Here is a 15,201-nt window from a genome sequence, read left to right as displayed (position 1 = left end):
TCTTTCCCAGCATTAGGCTCTTCTCCAGTGAGTCCTTCCTTCTCATTAGGTGGCCAAAGTATTTAAGTTTCAACTTCAGGATCTGGCCTTCTAAAGAGCAGTCAGGGCTGATCTCCTCTAGGACTGACCAGTTTGATCACCTGGCAGTCCAAGGGACTCGCAGGAGTCTTCTCCAGCACCATAGTTCAAAGGCCTCAATTCTTTGGCGCTCAGCCTTTCTTATGGTCCAACTTTCACTGCCATACATTGCAAACTTAACTATATTCTTATTCTATTCCATAAACATTTTTTACTTCCCGCCTTAATACATCACCACCTTGATAAAAGAGTGTCCTTTATTAGTTAAATCCATCATCTATATTCTACGGGCTAGTCAATAATTCAAACCTATTTTCTAATAGTTAGTTTACATTTCCCTTATAAATCTAAATCTTCAGTATTAGACAGATTAATCCTTTATTTTTTACTATTTTCTGACTATTTTAAATCTAGTAATCAAATTTCTCTTTGTCTCAAAATCTCCCTTTTGCCCACTAGCTGACAGTTTAGGGTCCTTTCTAATAAATCAAAAGGCCCCAGTTTTTCAACCTAATTCTAGCTTTTTTTTTTTTGCCAACCAGGCTTCCATACCATTGCTTTTAAATCATCAGATAGACCTCCCTTCATTCTTGTATATATTTTTTGAATTAAAAAAGGTCATCTCATTGCCAATTTTCCGAAAGATCTGGCCCATTTATAATCGTTAGGCTGTCGTCCTGATATCCCAGATCCCCGTGTTTGTTCTGGTATAGTTGTCTTCAATTCAATCTGGTCTTTTTCTTTCTCAAATTTCTTCTACTTTACATAGAAGGTCATTTCCAATTTTGGAGATATTGTTTTGTTGTCTGGATTTTCAGTAAACTCTGCTTATTGTTCAGTAGAGCCCTCTGTCTTCGTATCCACATGTTCCACTTATGTTGTTTTTTGAGTTAGTAGTTTTCTAGCTGCAATCAGCTGGGGCAAAGCTGGCACCTTTGTCTTTCAGATTAGCTTTAAGTTTCTGAGTATTTGCCAGAATGCTTTCAAGTAAAGATTTTAACATATCCAAGGTTTTTTGCTGATCCTCTTCCATTTCTGACATAGTTAGAGACGGTCTTTCTAGTGAAGGCTATTTATTAAACAAGAGTCAGTAAATGTTCACCTCCACTGTTCCCAGAACCCAATTTCACTGCCCAGCTGCTCTCTCAAGTTAAGTCTCTTATAGATAATACCAAGGTCAGATCTGGGCTGTGAGCAAGTTTCTTTGTCAGAGTCAATAAAACTGCTGTACCAAAATTCACCACAAGATGTCCCCGATAGCATTTAAAGTCTATTTCAGATCCCAGGCTAGGTTCTTAACCAATTTAAATTCTTTTTGCAAGTAAAGTAGAATAGCAGGTTCCAGTAAGAATAGAACTTTTTGGGTTCCCAAATTCCAAACAGAAAATAGATATCCAATTGTGTTAAGTTGATCTTTTCAAAGCTTTGTTTCCCCTGAGTAAGCACACCATCATTTTAGAAGGTGGGGGCAAGGAATTCCCTCTCTCCTCAGCAGGGGATAAATTTTCAGGAAGCTTTTAACAGGAAAAGTACTTAGGGTACAGAGAAGGTAAAATCTCACCCAATTTCTCCATGTTGCTTTCAAGGTGCTTGTTAGTAAGTTTGGCCTCGGCTGTCAGCAGCTTGATGATGGGCCATGAATGGCCAATCTTTTCCCCATCAGTTTGAAGAGCTGCCCCAGATCAAATGGAGGGCTTCCGCCCTTCTGCGATCCCTTGGGGGTCCTCTTCATGCTCATCGCCCCTACAGGGCAACTTCTGACCCTCTTCAGGGTCATCCTGCAGGAGAAAACCGGACGATGGAGGGAGTGATCGCAGTACACGTCCCCCAGCGCTGCAATCACAAACTGGAAGCATTTTCCTACATTAATTTTCAATCATTTTTTGGTGTGGACTATTTATGCATTTCCTTATTGTTTGTGTGGTGAACTCATGCATTATGAATCTCCACTGTTTTATGTTCTTATAAAGCATGCATAAATAATTTCCCAGATTTTTTACTTCTTCCAGTTCATTGATATTTCTTCCCTTTCTTTTACATTGCCTTCATTTTATACAGATCTATTTGTCTTGATGTAATCTCAGGCATAATGACATAAATATCTCTTTTGTACCTGCTGTCCAGACACTTGTATCCATTTAGACATATTTTATAAAAATACCCCTAACAGATAAAATTGATGTGATCCTTTGCATCAGTGTTTTTCAACCTTTTTTGGGCAAAGGCACACTTGTTTCATGAAAAAAATCACGAGGCACTCCACTGTTTTCCGCACCGTTGGACCTCCCCACGGTCGCTACACGAACGGTCGTAAGTCGAGGATGGCCTGTGTTCTCAAGGGGTTGGACTAGATGACCTCCAAAGTCCCTTCCAACTTCTTCTTCTTCTTCTTCTTCTTCTTCTTCTTCTTCTTCTTCTTATTATTATTATTATTATTATTATTATTATTATTATTATTATTATTATTATTATTATTATTATTAGCCACTTTATTTTATTTTATTTTATTTTGGGGCTTTTGTTTGTTTGTTTTTGCTGTGAAGGAAAAGGAAAGCTTGCATTTCTTTTTAATTTATCTTTCTGTATTTTCTTTTTTTTCTTCTTTTCTTCCTTCCTTCCTTCCCTCTCTTCCCTCCCTCTCTTTTCTTTCTTTATCTTCCTTCCTTCCTTTCTCTCTCCCACTTTCTTTCCCTCCCTCTCTCAATTTCTTGCTTTCTACTTGTGGAAATTGGAAGCTACTTGCATTTCTTTTTAATTTTTCTTTCTGCATTTTTCTCCTTCATTTATTTTTGTTTCTTTCTTTCTTTCCTTCTTTTCTTTCTTTCTTTCTCTCTTTCTTTTCTCTTTCTTTCTTTCTTTCTATCTTCCTTCCTTTCTTTCTCTCTTTCTTTTCTCTTTCTTTCTTTCTATCTTCCTTCCTTTCTTTCCTGCCTTTCTCTCTCCCACTTTCTTTCCCTCCCTCTCTCAATTTCTTGCTTTCTACTTGTTGTGGAAACTGGAAGCTACTTGCATTTCTTTTTAATTTTTCTTCCTGCTTTTTTTCCTTCCTCTCTTCCTCTCTCTCTCTCTTTCTTTTCTATTCTCCTTTTTTTCTTTCCCCCGCCCTTTTCCCCTTCCCCCTTTCTCCTTTTTTCCCTTCCTTTTTTCTTTCTTTCTCACCTTTACCATCAAAAGCACTTCACTCCAGAGGGGGGGGGAACCCCAAAGGTTTTATTATGCAACGTATCAAAAGGACAGGTTAAAAAAAAATCACCCATGTAATTTTTCAGACGCAAGCGAAGCCTCCAAGAGCGAAGCGGTCAGATCCCTCTATTTCGGGCTGGGGCGAGGGGTCGCGGCGAGCAAAGAAAGCGGAGCCAGGCAGCCGACCAGGCGGGAGTCTCGCATCCTCAGCCGCGTGGGGAGTAAGGAGTAAGCAGCGCGTGCTGGGGAAGAAGAGCTTTTTCGAACGTTGCAGGCAACCAACCACGCGACAGCTCAGGCGAGCCGGACTGGCCGCCCGTCCGTCCTCTTCCGATAAGCGAGCCGGTCGCCTCTCCCCAGCTTCTTTCTCTTCAGCAAGAGAGCCTCCGAAGCCAGAGAAGGGGGCGGAGCTACGCTGCCGTGGAGCCCTGGTGCCTAGAGAGGTCGAGCCCACTTCTTTTCCCGGGCTTTTGCTTCCAGCGAAGTAGGGCCGTCAGCTTAGCCAAGGCTCCGGTGCCCAGCGCTCCCCGCCAGAGAGTCTTGCAGCGCCGCTCCGCCCGCGGCTGTTCCTCCTCCTCCTCCTCCTCCTCTCACCGCTGTCTCCTAGGTCAGTGTTTTTTCAATTTTTCCCATGGCACACCAGGCAACATCTCGCGGCACACTAGTGTGCCGCGGAACAGTGGTTGAAAAACACTGCTTTGCATGATACCAGAAATGTTACTTTTTCAAGTACACATATTAATGCAGACATTCATAAGATAGTATTGTCGAGGAACCTTGTTTTTTTTTAATTGAAAAGTTTTACAATACATTTTATTTTTAACAAAACACAACCCCTCCCAACCCCCTTCCCACTCCCCAACCCTCCCCAGCCCCTCCCTCCCTCCCTTCCCCCTCCCCCCTCCCCGACTTCCCAGAGCTAGATACAGGGTATAAAAATACAAACAATCATAATCTACCTTATGCAAACAACCATAAACTATTAAGTCTATCGCACTTTAACTCTTATAAAATAACTACCAGCAGTATAAATATCACATCAATAATTATTCAAATGCTAGATGAAGCTTTTTAGTCCCATATTTACTCCACAATATATCTCTGTTGCAAATAGTCTTTCAAGTACGCTGAAATCTTTGCCATTTCCGCCAAGTTGGAGACTTTTACAATCCATTCTTCTATAGTCGGCAGGTCTTCCTTCTTCCAATATTGCCCTACTAAAAGTCTTGCTGCCGTAATTAAATTCAACATCAGCTTAATGTCCACAACAGTAATATCAATAATAATGCCCAATAAAAACAATTACAGACAAAACGATCTCTAATTTACTTTACCAAATTTACATCAGTCATTAAAAAACCAATTTTCTGATCTTCTTTCCACCCGGCCTGTGATTTCCCATACTAAAACCAAATTTATACAATCTTTCCTTCTCTTAAGATATTATACAACTTCAAATGCCATACATTCCTTTCCAGACTTAAAATTTCCTTATATGTAGTCACATCATATTTATATTTTCTATTGCGTGGTTCATTATTGCCCATATAGGTATCTTACAAATTAACTTATGTCTATACTTTTTCCAAACTCGCAACAGAGCATGTCTTAAAATATATACCTTAGACACATTATCTACCTTCTTATCACACAATAAATATACATACCAACCAGATAACAAATCATGGCCTTCAAAATTTCAGCAAGACATTCATTTTCACTACTACAATTCTTCCCAGCATGCATATAACTACATTTAGATTTAAAACAAATGAACAAATGATTGCTTGAATTTTTTAAAAAAGTCTTTAGGAAACAAAATGGTGGCTGCCAACCAAGACTGGTGGACAATATAGTACTTTTCTCAGGTGGCAAACTGTCGAGAAATCCCTGAACCCTGTTTCTGCAGTTCACAGAAAGCTTTCTGATCAAGATTGCTAAAAATCAGTAGCCCTAGTTCTTTGCATTGATATCCAAAATGGTGGATGAGAAAACATGTGTTGTGATATCAAACTCTACTTTGTTTATTTCGTAACAGAAACAGTTCATAAAGATCAGAGCTTGCACCATGATATAATGATACACATTTTGTTCTATTGATGAAGCTTCTGGATTCTGTAGGCATTGCTGGTTCTTTATTTTGAGATGGGGAATGATGATTGTAGTATAACCACTTTACAAGTTTTTTTAAAAAAAACAACAAGCAAGAATACATAATACTCCTTCCAAAACTCAAGAAGCATCTGAATATTGTGACTCTGTCCACATATGTGACATAGCTTTGTCTCCTTTTTGTCATTGGCCATGCACACTTGGCCTTCATTCTCTCTAAAAATTGTTTCACATGGCCTTTGTCACCAGCAACAATAAATGTAAGACAGCTGCTCTCTGAATTTTTTGTAATTTTTTTTTCTAAAAACCTTTGAAATAGACTTATGAGGATTAATTGGCATTACAGTCTAAGTAATTGACATTACTTAAGACTGTTAAGGACTTAGAGATAGCTCACTTTAGCTCATGCTGAATTGCTATTCTTCCTCTTCTCAATAAAACAAAGACAGCCTATCACTGTGGATTGTCTTTTCAGGTTCAAAGAACACTTCCCAAATAAACCACTGAAGCCCCCTATATGTTTTTTTTCCATTCATTATGTCAAATATTCATAACGTAAGAAGCAGATGGGAGCTTAAACCTCTGAAATTAGAAAGCAGAAGTAGATTCAGATTAATAAACAATCTCGTCAGGTTAACCTGTCATTTTCAAGTTGGTATTGATGTAATTGAAAAGTGCCATGGGCAAGAAAAACAAGCTTTTCAAGGAAGACATGGGTCAAATTGTTTTATGCATGTTCAAAGACTCTGACCCCAAACAACTCTAAATCAATGAAATAATTCTTGTTGACTGTAGTTAACAAGTTCAGGGACATTTTAAGTGCCCAGAAAAAGAACCACCTTAGATATTACAACTGCTTTTGGTCCCTGGAAAGAAGAACCAGAAACTACCTGCATACAACATAAAAATGATAAACAGATGTATTTATTATTTTCCCTACTATCTCTGAAGAGTAAAACAACCCCTTTTCTGTATTGCATTATTTTACATTCTGCATTCCTACATCATTCCTAATTATCAACACTAAGCATTAAACCGAGGTCTTCTAAATGTAAAATCCACCATCTCCAATAATCTGTGATCTATACTTACCAGTTTTTATTCTGGAATATATATTTGCTGGGATTAATGTATAAACCAAATTTAATTTTGTTTCCATCATAAACCTAAAATGTTTTTCTATAGAATTTTTATAAACAATTGTTTTATTCTTAATTGCTAATAATATCCAAAGCAAAGAATTAAGATTTCAAATACATCTTGGAATTTGTTGCTATTTTGAAAATGTAACAAAACTTTGTTGATTTAGAGAAAGTAAATTGAAATGGTAATGGAGGGTTTTGTACAAGTATGGGTCTGTTGAATATAATTAATGTTATATAATGGAAGTAAAAGATGTAAGAAAATAAATGAAATGCTTAGCAAATGCTTTAAAACTGAATAGGGTGAAAGAAAGGGATGTTTGACAGCCTCTTGGTTATTTAATGCAGGGGTCCCCAAACCCCAATCTGTGGACCGGCTGTTGTGACTCAGGGTCAGCCTGTGGGTCCGGCAGCCGGCTCAGATGTCTCGGATGACTCAGATGAGGGGGAGGAGGAGGGTGTGGAAGACGAACTGGCTGATGATGGCTTGGAGGCTTCGCAGAGCCCTCAGCCGGGGCCCTCTTCTCAGCTGCGTGAGCCCGATAGTGCGGAGGATGATGACCCACAGCTGGCCCTGTTCAAGGACGCCCGACGCAGGAGGCAGTCGAGCAGGAACAAACAGAGAAAGGCTGTGGGACTTCTCGGGAGGAGGCACAGGGAGGCCACGCCCTGAACTCTAAATAAAAGGAGTGTTTGGGGAAGGGCTGGTTGCTGAAAGCAACCCTTCCGTTTGAGGATTCAAGTTCCAGTGTTTTTGTTTCTTGTTCTGTTGTTTGAGTAATAAATCTTGGCAGACGCTTTTCAGCCTCAGACGCTCTCCAGTCTCTACTGTTTGAACAGGGGTTTGCCTTATTGCAAGGCCGGTAGCAGGCTGGTTCAGAACACCGGCACTGGTCCACAGCATGCAAGAAACTGGTCCGTGAGAATAAGCGAAGTCCCATCTGCGAGATTCAGGCAGCACATGAAATCACGGCCCCCCTCCAGTCCATGGGAAAAACTCTCTCGACGGAACTGGTCCCAGGTGTCCAAAAGGTTGGGGGCTGCTGATTTAATGTATTTTTGGATAACTGTAAAAGGAATTCTTGTAGTTTTGGCTGGAGTATTAATGTATGCATGTTTTTTCTATACAGGCTAAGAACCTGCATTATTTGCAATGAATGTTAGCCTGATTATATAATTTAACAAGAATGGATATGAAAATTAATGCATAATTTTGTGTTTGACTGGGAAATGCAAAAAAAAAATATGGTTTAATATGCTTAAATGGTGAAAAACAAGGTAAGGTAAATACATTTTTGTACCTTGCTAAAATATTTACTAAAGATAGAAATGTTATTGTTGTAAATGTGAACAACATAAAGACGTTTAGTGGACATGTAAAATAAGTAAAAAATAGATTCAAATATATATTTTGATACAGAGGATGTTAAAGATTAAAATTCAATTCATCCCAGAACTTTTTCTTTTAGAATTGATGAATGAACAGTTTAAAAAAAGCCATAGAAGATTATTGCAGAATATAATTACTGTGGGGACATTACTTGTACTACGTACAAAGATGGGAATATTTGGCACTATCCACCACGGAGGAATGATAGGATGAATTTAACAGAACTTGCTGAGTTGGACAAGCTGACTTCTTTAATTAGAGAAAGGACTATATCTACATATGTATTGGTGATAGGAAACCCCTTATTGCATAAAATAAAAAAAAAATAAAAATTGTGATTTATGGTTTTGAAGGATGGACAGGAAATATTATACAAAAAAAAGAGCCATAATGAAGGTTTAGAGAGGTGTTAAAATATGATTGTACTTATAACTGCTCTGAGATATTTGGAATACACTTTATATCTTACTCTTTTTTTCCACTATCTTCTACATTTTTCCTAATTGTATTTTTAACTTTTTCTTTTATTTCTCTTTCCATTTCCTTTTCTCTGTTCTCTTTTGGTTTGTATTAGTTTTAAAAATGCTGTTAAAACTTTCCATAAATGTTATTTTAAAAAGAGACAGAAAAGTGCAGAACTTAAAGAACAAAAGCAAAAGACTATCCATGAATGAGATGGTGGAAACAAGGATGGTTGTAAGTCCTTGACTTACAACAGTTTATTTAGTGACCATTCAAAGTTATGACAGCACTGAAAAAGGTGACTTATGACCATTTTTCACACTTACGACCATTAGTGCATCCTCATGGTCACCTGATCAAAATTCAGATGCTTGGCAACCAACTCATATTTATGATGGTTGCAGGGTCATGTGATTGCTATTGTGTCTATCTGACAAGCAAAGTCAATGGGGATCCAGATTCAGTTAACAATCATATTACTAACTTAACAACTGCAGTGATTCACTTAACAACTGTGACAAGAAAAATCGTAAAATGGGGCAAAATTCACTTAAAACTGTTTTGCTTAACAAAAGAATATATATATAAATTCTTATATATATATATAGAATATATATATAAATTCTTATATATATATAAATTCTTTTGGAAACAGAAGCTAACAATCAACTTCCCTTCCTTGATGTCTTAGTCTACAAGAAATCCAACGGCTCCCTAGGACACACTATCTACCATAAAAAAACACACACAAACCGCTATCTGAACGCACTCTCACACCACCACCCAGCACAGATCAACTCCGTAGCCAAGACACTCATCTCCAGAACAAAACACCTAGTTGACGAACAACACCTAAAAACCGAACTACACACTCTCACTAATGTACTAACAGCCAATGGATTCCAAAGAATCACGATTACCAACTTAATCCGAAGAGAGACACCCACAAAAACCCAAGACAGAGAACAAGAAAATGACAAAGCCCTCCTCCCATACTTAAAAGGGACCACAGACAGAATCAGCAAGGTCCTCCAAAAACACAACATCAAAACAGCATTCTACACAGACAGAAAAATATCCACCATCCTAAGAAACCCCAAGGACATAATTGGGTTAGAAAACCAAGGAGTATACGAAATCCCATGCACCACCTGCCCCACCACATACATCGGACAGACCAACAGAAGAATAAGTGCACGCATTGAAGAGCACAAAAACTCACTCAGAAAGGGAGAACAAACTTCATCCCTGGTCCAACACTTTGAAGCCACGGGACATGAAATTGATTTTAAAAGTGCGGGGTCTTCCCTGGTGCAACAGACCTCATTGCAAGCTTTGCTTCCTCCTGCACCTCCTCCGACATTGACGCTTAAGGATTTACAAGATGCTCTTGGAAAGCATTCACAATTGATGTCTGACATGATGGATGAAAAGTTGAAAAAGCTGGAGGAGAAAATGGAGGAGAAATTGGAGAAATTGGAGAAGAAGATGGAAGAGAAGTTTAGAGCAATGAGGGTGGACATGTTGTCTATGATTGAATCTGTAGCTGAATGTGTGCAACAGCTGGATGTAAAAGTGAAGGATCTCAGTCAAAAGAACTCTATATTAGAAGCAAAGGTATTAGAAAATGAAAATATAAGGGATAAAATGGACGGAGAATTGAGCCTTGTTCAGTATCATCAGATGCAGTATGCTATTAGAATCAGGGGTTTAAAGGAGAATTGTAAAGAAGATTTAAAGCAGCTGATTTCTGAGGCTCTGGAAGGGGTATTGGGCCAGCCGGCATCTGAAATTGAGGGAAATATGGACAAATTTTTTCATGTAAATTCATGGATTGCAAGACAGAGGAAGTTACCCAGAGATGTGGTGGTCTATTTTACAAAGAGAGTAATTAGAGATGAAGTCATTCAAGCTGCTTATGATACTAAATTGGTAGTGGCTGAGCAAGAAGTCTTGGTTTTAAAAGAGATTCCTCCGAAGATTTTAAGGAGAAGGAAAGATTTTGCATTTCTTGTACAGGAACTTAAGAAATGTGATATTAAGTTTAGATGGGAGATTCCAGTTGGACTGGTGGTGACGCATGAAGGTAAAAGACATCGTCTGGTTACTGTGGCCCAGGCACGTGATTTTTATAGCAATGTGTTAAAAGCAACCCCCCTATCATTTTTGGAAGCTGTAAAGGGATACGGCGAGGGAAAGCTTCAAGATGTTGCAGATAGACAGATAGAGGACAATGGTGTTGGAGGGGATCAAGATACAGTTTCATCGGATGTTGCAGGAGGCCAGAGGATGACGCGTGCCACCCTAAGAAGAGCGAGACGAGAGCAAGAGCAAGACCAGCAGAAAGTTATGGAATCTCCAAAGTGTACTTACAGTGAAGATGTGGGAGGGGCGCGGTCCAAAGAAGTTTTGGGGGTCATGACAGACGTGCTCCAAAAGCTTTGGGGCGTTAAGATTGGTGATTAAATTTTTAAATTAGAATGTCAATGGATTAAATTTATCATAGAGGAGAAAGAACATTTTTTTTTAATATTTAACACAATTTAAGATTGATGTTATTTGCTTGTTAGAAAAGTATATTAGGGTTATGGACTAAAAGTATGTGTTGAACTAAGAATGGGTATGCAAGCTCCTAATTAACAACAAGTTGTCTTACAGACTGCTTAAACCTTTTTTTTTCTACTCTTTTTATTAACTGGGAGACATTTGGCGTCATACATGCAAGAATTATTTTTGATCATGGTTTAGTTTGGTTGGAGATTATTAAGGTTAATAGAGATAGGTGCTTTTGGCGCGTAACTGAGAATTTGTTTAAATTAGAGAAAGGTTGGAGAATGTAAATAGTAGGTGAAAGGTTTTTTTTTTCTTTTTTTTTTTTGAAATTAATATGAATAAGGACTGGGATTAAGAAAATCTATTCTGAGTAAAGCTCTTTTTCTGTTTTCCTCTTTTTCTTTTTTACTTTATTTGTAATATTAATATTGTTTGTATTCATTTTACATGAGCTAGAGGGAGATAGAATTAATAGTTTATTGCTGATAACATAGGGGTGCTTATGTTTGTTTTTTGATTTTATACCCTGTATTTAGCTCTGGGAAGTCGGGGGGGAGGAGCGAATGGGGGAGAGGGATAGGGAGGGTTGGGTGGGGGTGGGGGAGGGGGGGATTAAAGCCAAAATGTATTGTAAAACTTTTTAAATAACATAATAATAATAAAAAAAGATGTTGAACAGGAGGGGCGAGAGAACCGACCCCTGAGGAACTCCACAAATGAGAGGCCTCGGGGCGGATCTCTGCCCTCCCGCCAACACTGACTGCGAGCGGCCCAGGAGATAGGCGGAGAACCACCGTAAAACGGTGCCTCCCACTCCCAACCCCCTGAGACGCCGCAGCAGGATACCATGGTCGATGGTATCGAAAGCCGCTGAGAGATCTAATAGGACCAGGACAGAGGAGCAACCCCTGTCCCTAGCCCTCCAGAGATCATTCACCAGTGCGACCAATGCCGTCTCCGTGCTGTGTCCGGGTCTGAAACCCGATTGGTATGGGTCCAGATAATCAGTTTCCTCCAGGAACAGAGGAAGCTGATGCGCCACCACACTCTCAACAACCTTCGCCAAAAAGCAAAGGTTGGAGACTGGACGATAGTTATTTAAAACAGCCGGGTCCAAAGCAGGCTTCTTGAGGAGGGGTCTCACCACCGCCTCCTTCAAGGCGGCAGGGAAGACACCCTCCTTCAAAGAAGCAGTTATTACTGCATGGAACCAGCCTCGTGTCCCCTCCCGGGCCGCATAAGCTAGCCAGGAGGGGCACGGATCCAACAAACAGGTGGTGGTGCTCAGTCTCCCCATGATCCTGTCCACATCATCAGGAGAAACGGGGTCGAACTCAGTCCAGATAACATGCTCAAGACCGCCCGATTCCTCCACATCAGACTCTGCCCAGTCAGAGTCCAGACCGGTCCGGATCTGAGCGATTTTGTCTGCCAGATGATGACTAAACTCCTCGGCTTGTCCCCGCAAGGGATCCTCTCTCACCTCCTGGTTAAGGAGGGAGCGAGTTACCCTAAACAGGGCAGCCGGGCGATTATCTGCGGACGCGATAAGGGCAGCAAAGTAGTTAGACTTCGCCGTCCTTATCGCCGCAAGATAAGACCTTATAAAGGTTCTTAACTGCAATCGGTCAGATTCGCATCGGCTGGACTTCCAACCGCTCTCTAGACCTCGTCTCCGACGCTTCATCTCCCGGAGCTCCACAGAGAACCATGGGGCCCAACGGGATCTGCGCCGGGTCAGAGGTCGCAAGGGTACAACGCAGTCAAGTGCCCCGGCGGCCGCCGTTTCCCAGGCATCCACCAGAGCATCGACTGGGCTGTGGGTAAGGGTGATGGGTATAGGCCCAAGCACCCTATGGAACCGTTCTGGGTCCATTAGGCGCCTGGGGCGGAACCACCTGGTCGGTTCCGCCACCCAGCGGCAGGGGGTGGCATAACGGAAAACCATCCGCAGGAGGTAATGATCTGACCATGACAGGGGGGGGATGGTCAGTGAACCCCCACCCAGATCATCCAACCATTGTCCAGATAGGAACACCAGGTCGAGAGTATGATCCCCCACATGAGTTGGGCCCTCAATAACCTGGGTCAGGCCCATGGCCGTCATGGAGGCCATGAACTCCCGAGCTAACTCAGACGACCCTCCCAGTGACGGCAGGTTGAAGTCACCCAGGACTATAAGCCTGGGGAACTCCACCGCCAGCCCTGAGAGAGTGTCGAGCAGCTCGGGCAGGGCTGTTGCCACACAGCCGGGCGCCAGGTATGTGAGCAACAAGCCCAACTGAGCCCGAGGACCACATCTCAAGAGGAGGGATTCACTCCCGGCCATCTGGACAATGGTGGCCTCCCGCGGACACAGAGTCTCCCGAATAACCACTGCCACCCCACCACCCCTGCCCTGAGCCCGTGGCTGGTGTAGCACCCGGAAACCTGGAGGGCATAACTCAGTCAGAGGCACCCCTCCCTCCGAACCCAACCAAGTTTCCGTAATGCACACTAGATCCGCACATTCCTCCTCAATCAGATCATGAATGAGGGGAGCTTTGTTAACGATGGATCTAGCGTTAAAATAGACCAGCCTGAGCTCAGGGACCTGATCACCCTCATCCCCGGGTAAGAGGGTGCTAACCGGAGGGTCGGAGCGCGCCACCGCTCGGAGATAGCGGGGGCGTGATCCTGGGTGTTGATATGGCCCTCCGTGCAAGCACCTGCTGCCATTCCCTATCCTCGTGGGGATTTGAAGCCCCACCCCAACATTCCCAGAACCAGCAGCCACCTCCCCCAACCCCGTCCCGTCAGGACCCCTAACAGGCCCAGGCTGAGTGCTGGTTAAAGATTCCCTCCCCACCCTCCTACCCCTCCCCCTCCCTAACCTTTTAAAATAACCGGCTAAAAATTTTATCAGGGGCCTCTTAGCACGTCTCAACTCGAGGCCCCTAGTTAAGCCCAGCCACCTCTCGGGGTCCCAGCAATTGGGCCCGTCATCAAGGGGAATGTTAGAAAGGAAGGCTGGTCGTATCCAGGAGGGAGAAACCCTTCTGAGGGCGCACAAGTCCGATCCAGAGTATTGTACTCGAGCCATGAGATGGAACTGTCCATATGAGCCATTGTTCACAAATGGGGTCAGATGTTATTAAGATGATAAGATGTTAGTTCAGATGTAAAAAACATTAAGTCCGGAACGTGTCTTCATCCAGCAGTCTGCCAGTCCGGCTCTGCTCTCACCTTAGCCGGTCCAGACAAGAGCCCATGACTGTCCTCTCACCTAGCCATGAAATCCAGCCTGGGATGGATAAGGGCAGCGTTGCTGGGGGAGCAGAAGTCCCCCCTGCTAGTCTCTCACACCAGCAGGGGATTGATAGCCAGTCCAGGGCCGCCCTCTCACCACGGCCTGTCCTAGACTCCTTCCGGAACATCATAGGGAGGTCACGGGAACAGGAGAAAAAATGTCCCAAATCCTGTTCCAGCCTCCAATCCATCTTAGAAAGTAGCAAGCAAAGACCATCCAAACACGCTAAATCCATTTCTAGGGCAGCAGGGAGCTCAGTTATAAATGTCAAGTGCTCAGATTCAAGCAGCCAAATCTCCATCGTCCTCTGAGAAAAAGGAGACAGAAAAGTCTCCCCCAAAGCTTCCACGCCGAAATGGGAATCCGCAGCCATTTTATAAGCGGAAAGGCCAGGAGCAACAGTCAGGAGCAGAGAGATCCACGCGGCTGCAAACGGCGCCCTCCAACCGAGTTCAGGCGCCTGATGATCCATCCAGGGGTCCGCAGCAGGATCCTAGGCTGCCGAAGTCATCTCAGTCTCAGAAAGCTTCCCCAACGCCCGAGGAAGGGAGAGCGAGCAATCAGTTCTAGCCAGCACAGCGCCTGACAGCTGATCCAGAGCACCAGCTGATCGGCGGCAGGCTACAGGCCGCCCGGCCGCTGCCGCTGCCGCTTCTACTTCTCTGGGGGGGGGAAAGGCTCCACACCGCGAAATGGTGCTAGCCTGTTGTTCCTACACCCCCCCTCCGAATATGCCCTTCGGCTGGGCTTTCGTGAGCCTCACCAGTCCCCCATTGTGTAGGCTCATCGCAGAGCTCAGCGAACGCCGCCCGTGGTCGCTGCCATCTTGGGCAAAAAAAATAAAAATAAAAAAATATATATGTAAATTTTTTTGGGATTGCTAACAAAGAATTAAAGGGAGACTGATATGACCATTTCAAACTTATTTGTTCTCATCAGTCAGCCATACCCTTCTGAGATTTGAACCTGGGCCGATTGCACATTAGGCAATT

General features: G+C 42.5%; 1 long non-coding RNA gene across 1 annotated transcript; it reads right to left on the bottom strand.

The window, feature by feature from the left end:
* Positions 1–2,773: 2,773 nt before the first annotated feature.
* Positions 2,774–7,197, bottom strand: LOC308664874. Its single transcript, XR_014025773.1, has 2 exons — positions 6,890–7,197; positions 2,774–3,824 (listed from the first exon to the last, which is right to left on the bottom strand). It is a non-coding gene; the product is annotated as an uncharacterized lncRNA (long non-coding RNA).
* Between the last annotated feature and the right edge of the window lie 8,004 nt (positions 7,198–15,201).

This window comes from Vipera berus (assembly GCF_964194415.1).
Source record: "Vipera berus genome assembly, chromosome: 3".
In the NCBI taxonomy this organism is placed as follows: Eukaryota; Metazoa; Chordata; class Lepidosauria; order Squamata; family Viperidae; genus Vipera; species Vipera berus.
The sequence above is the reverse complement of the archived record's forward strand: the minus strand, read 5'-3'. Positions and strand labels throughout refer to the sequence as shown.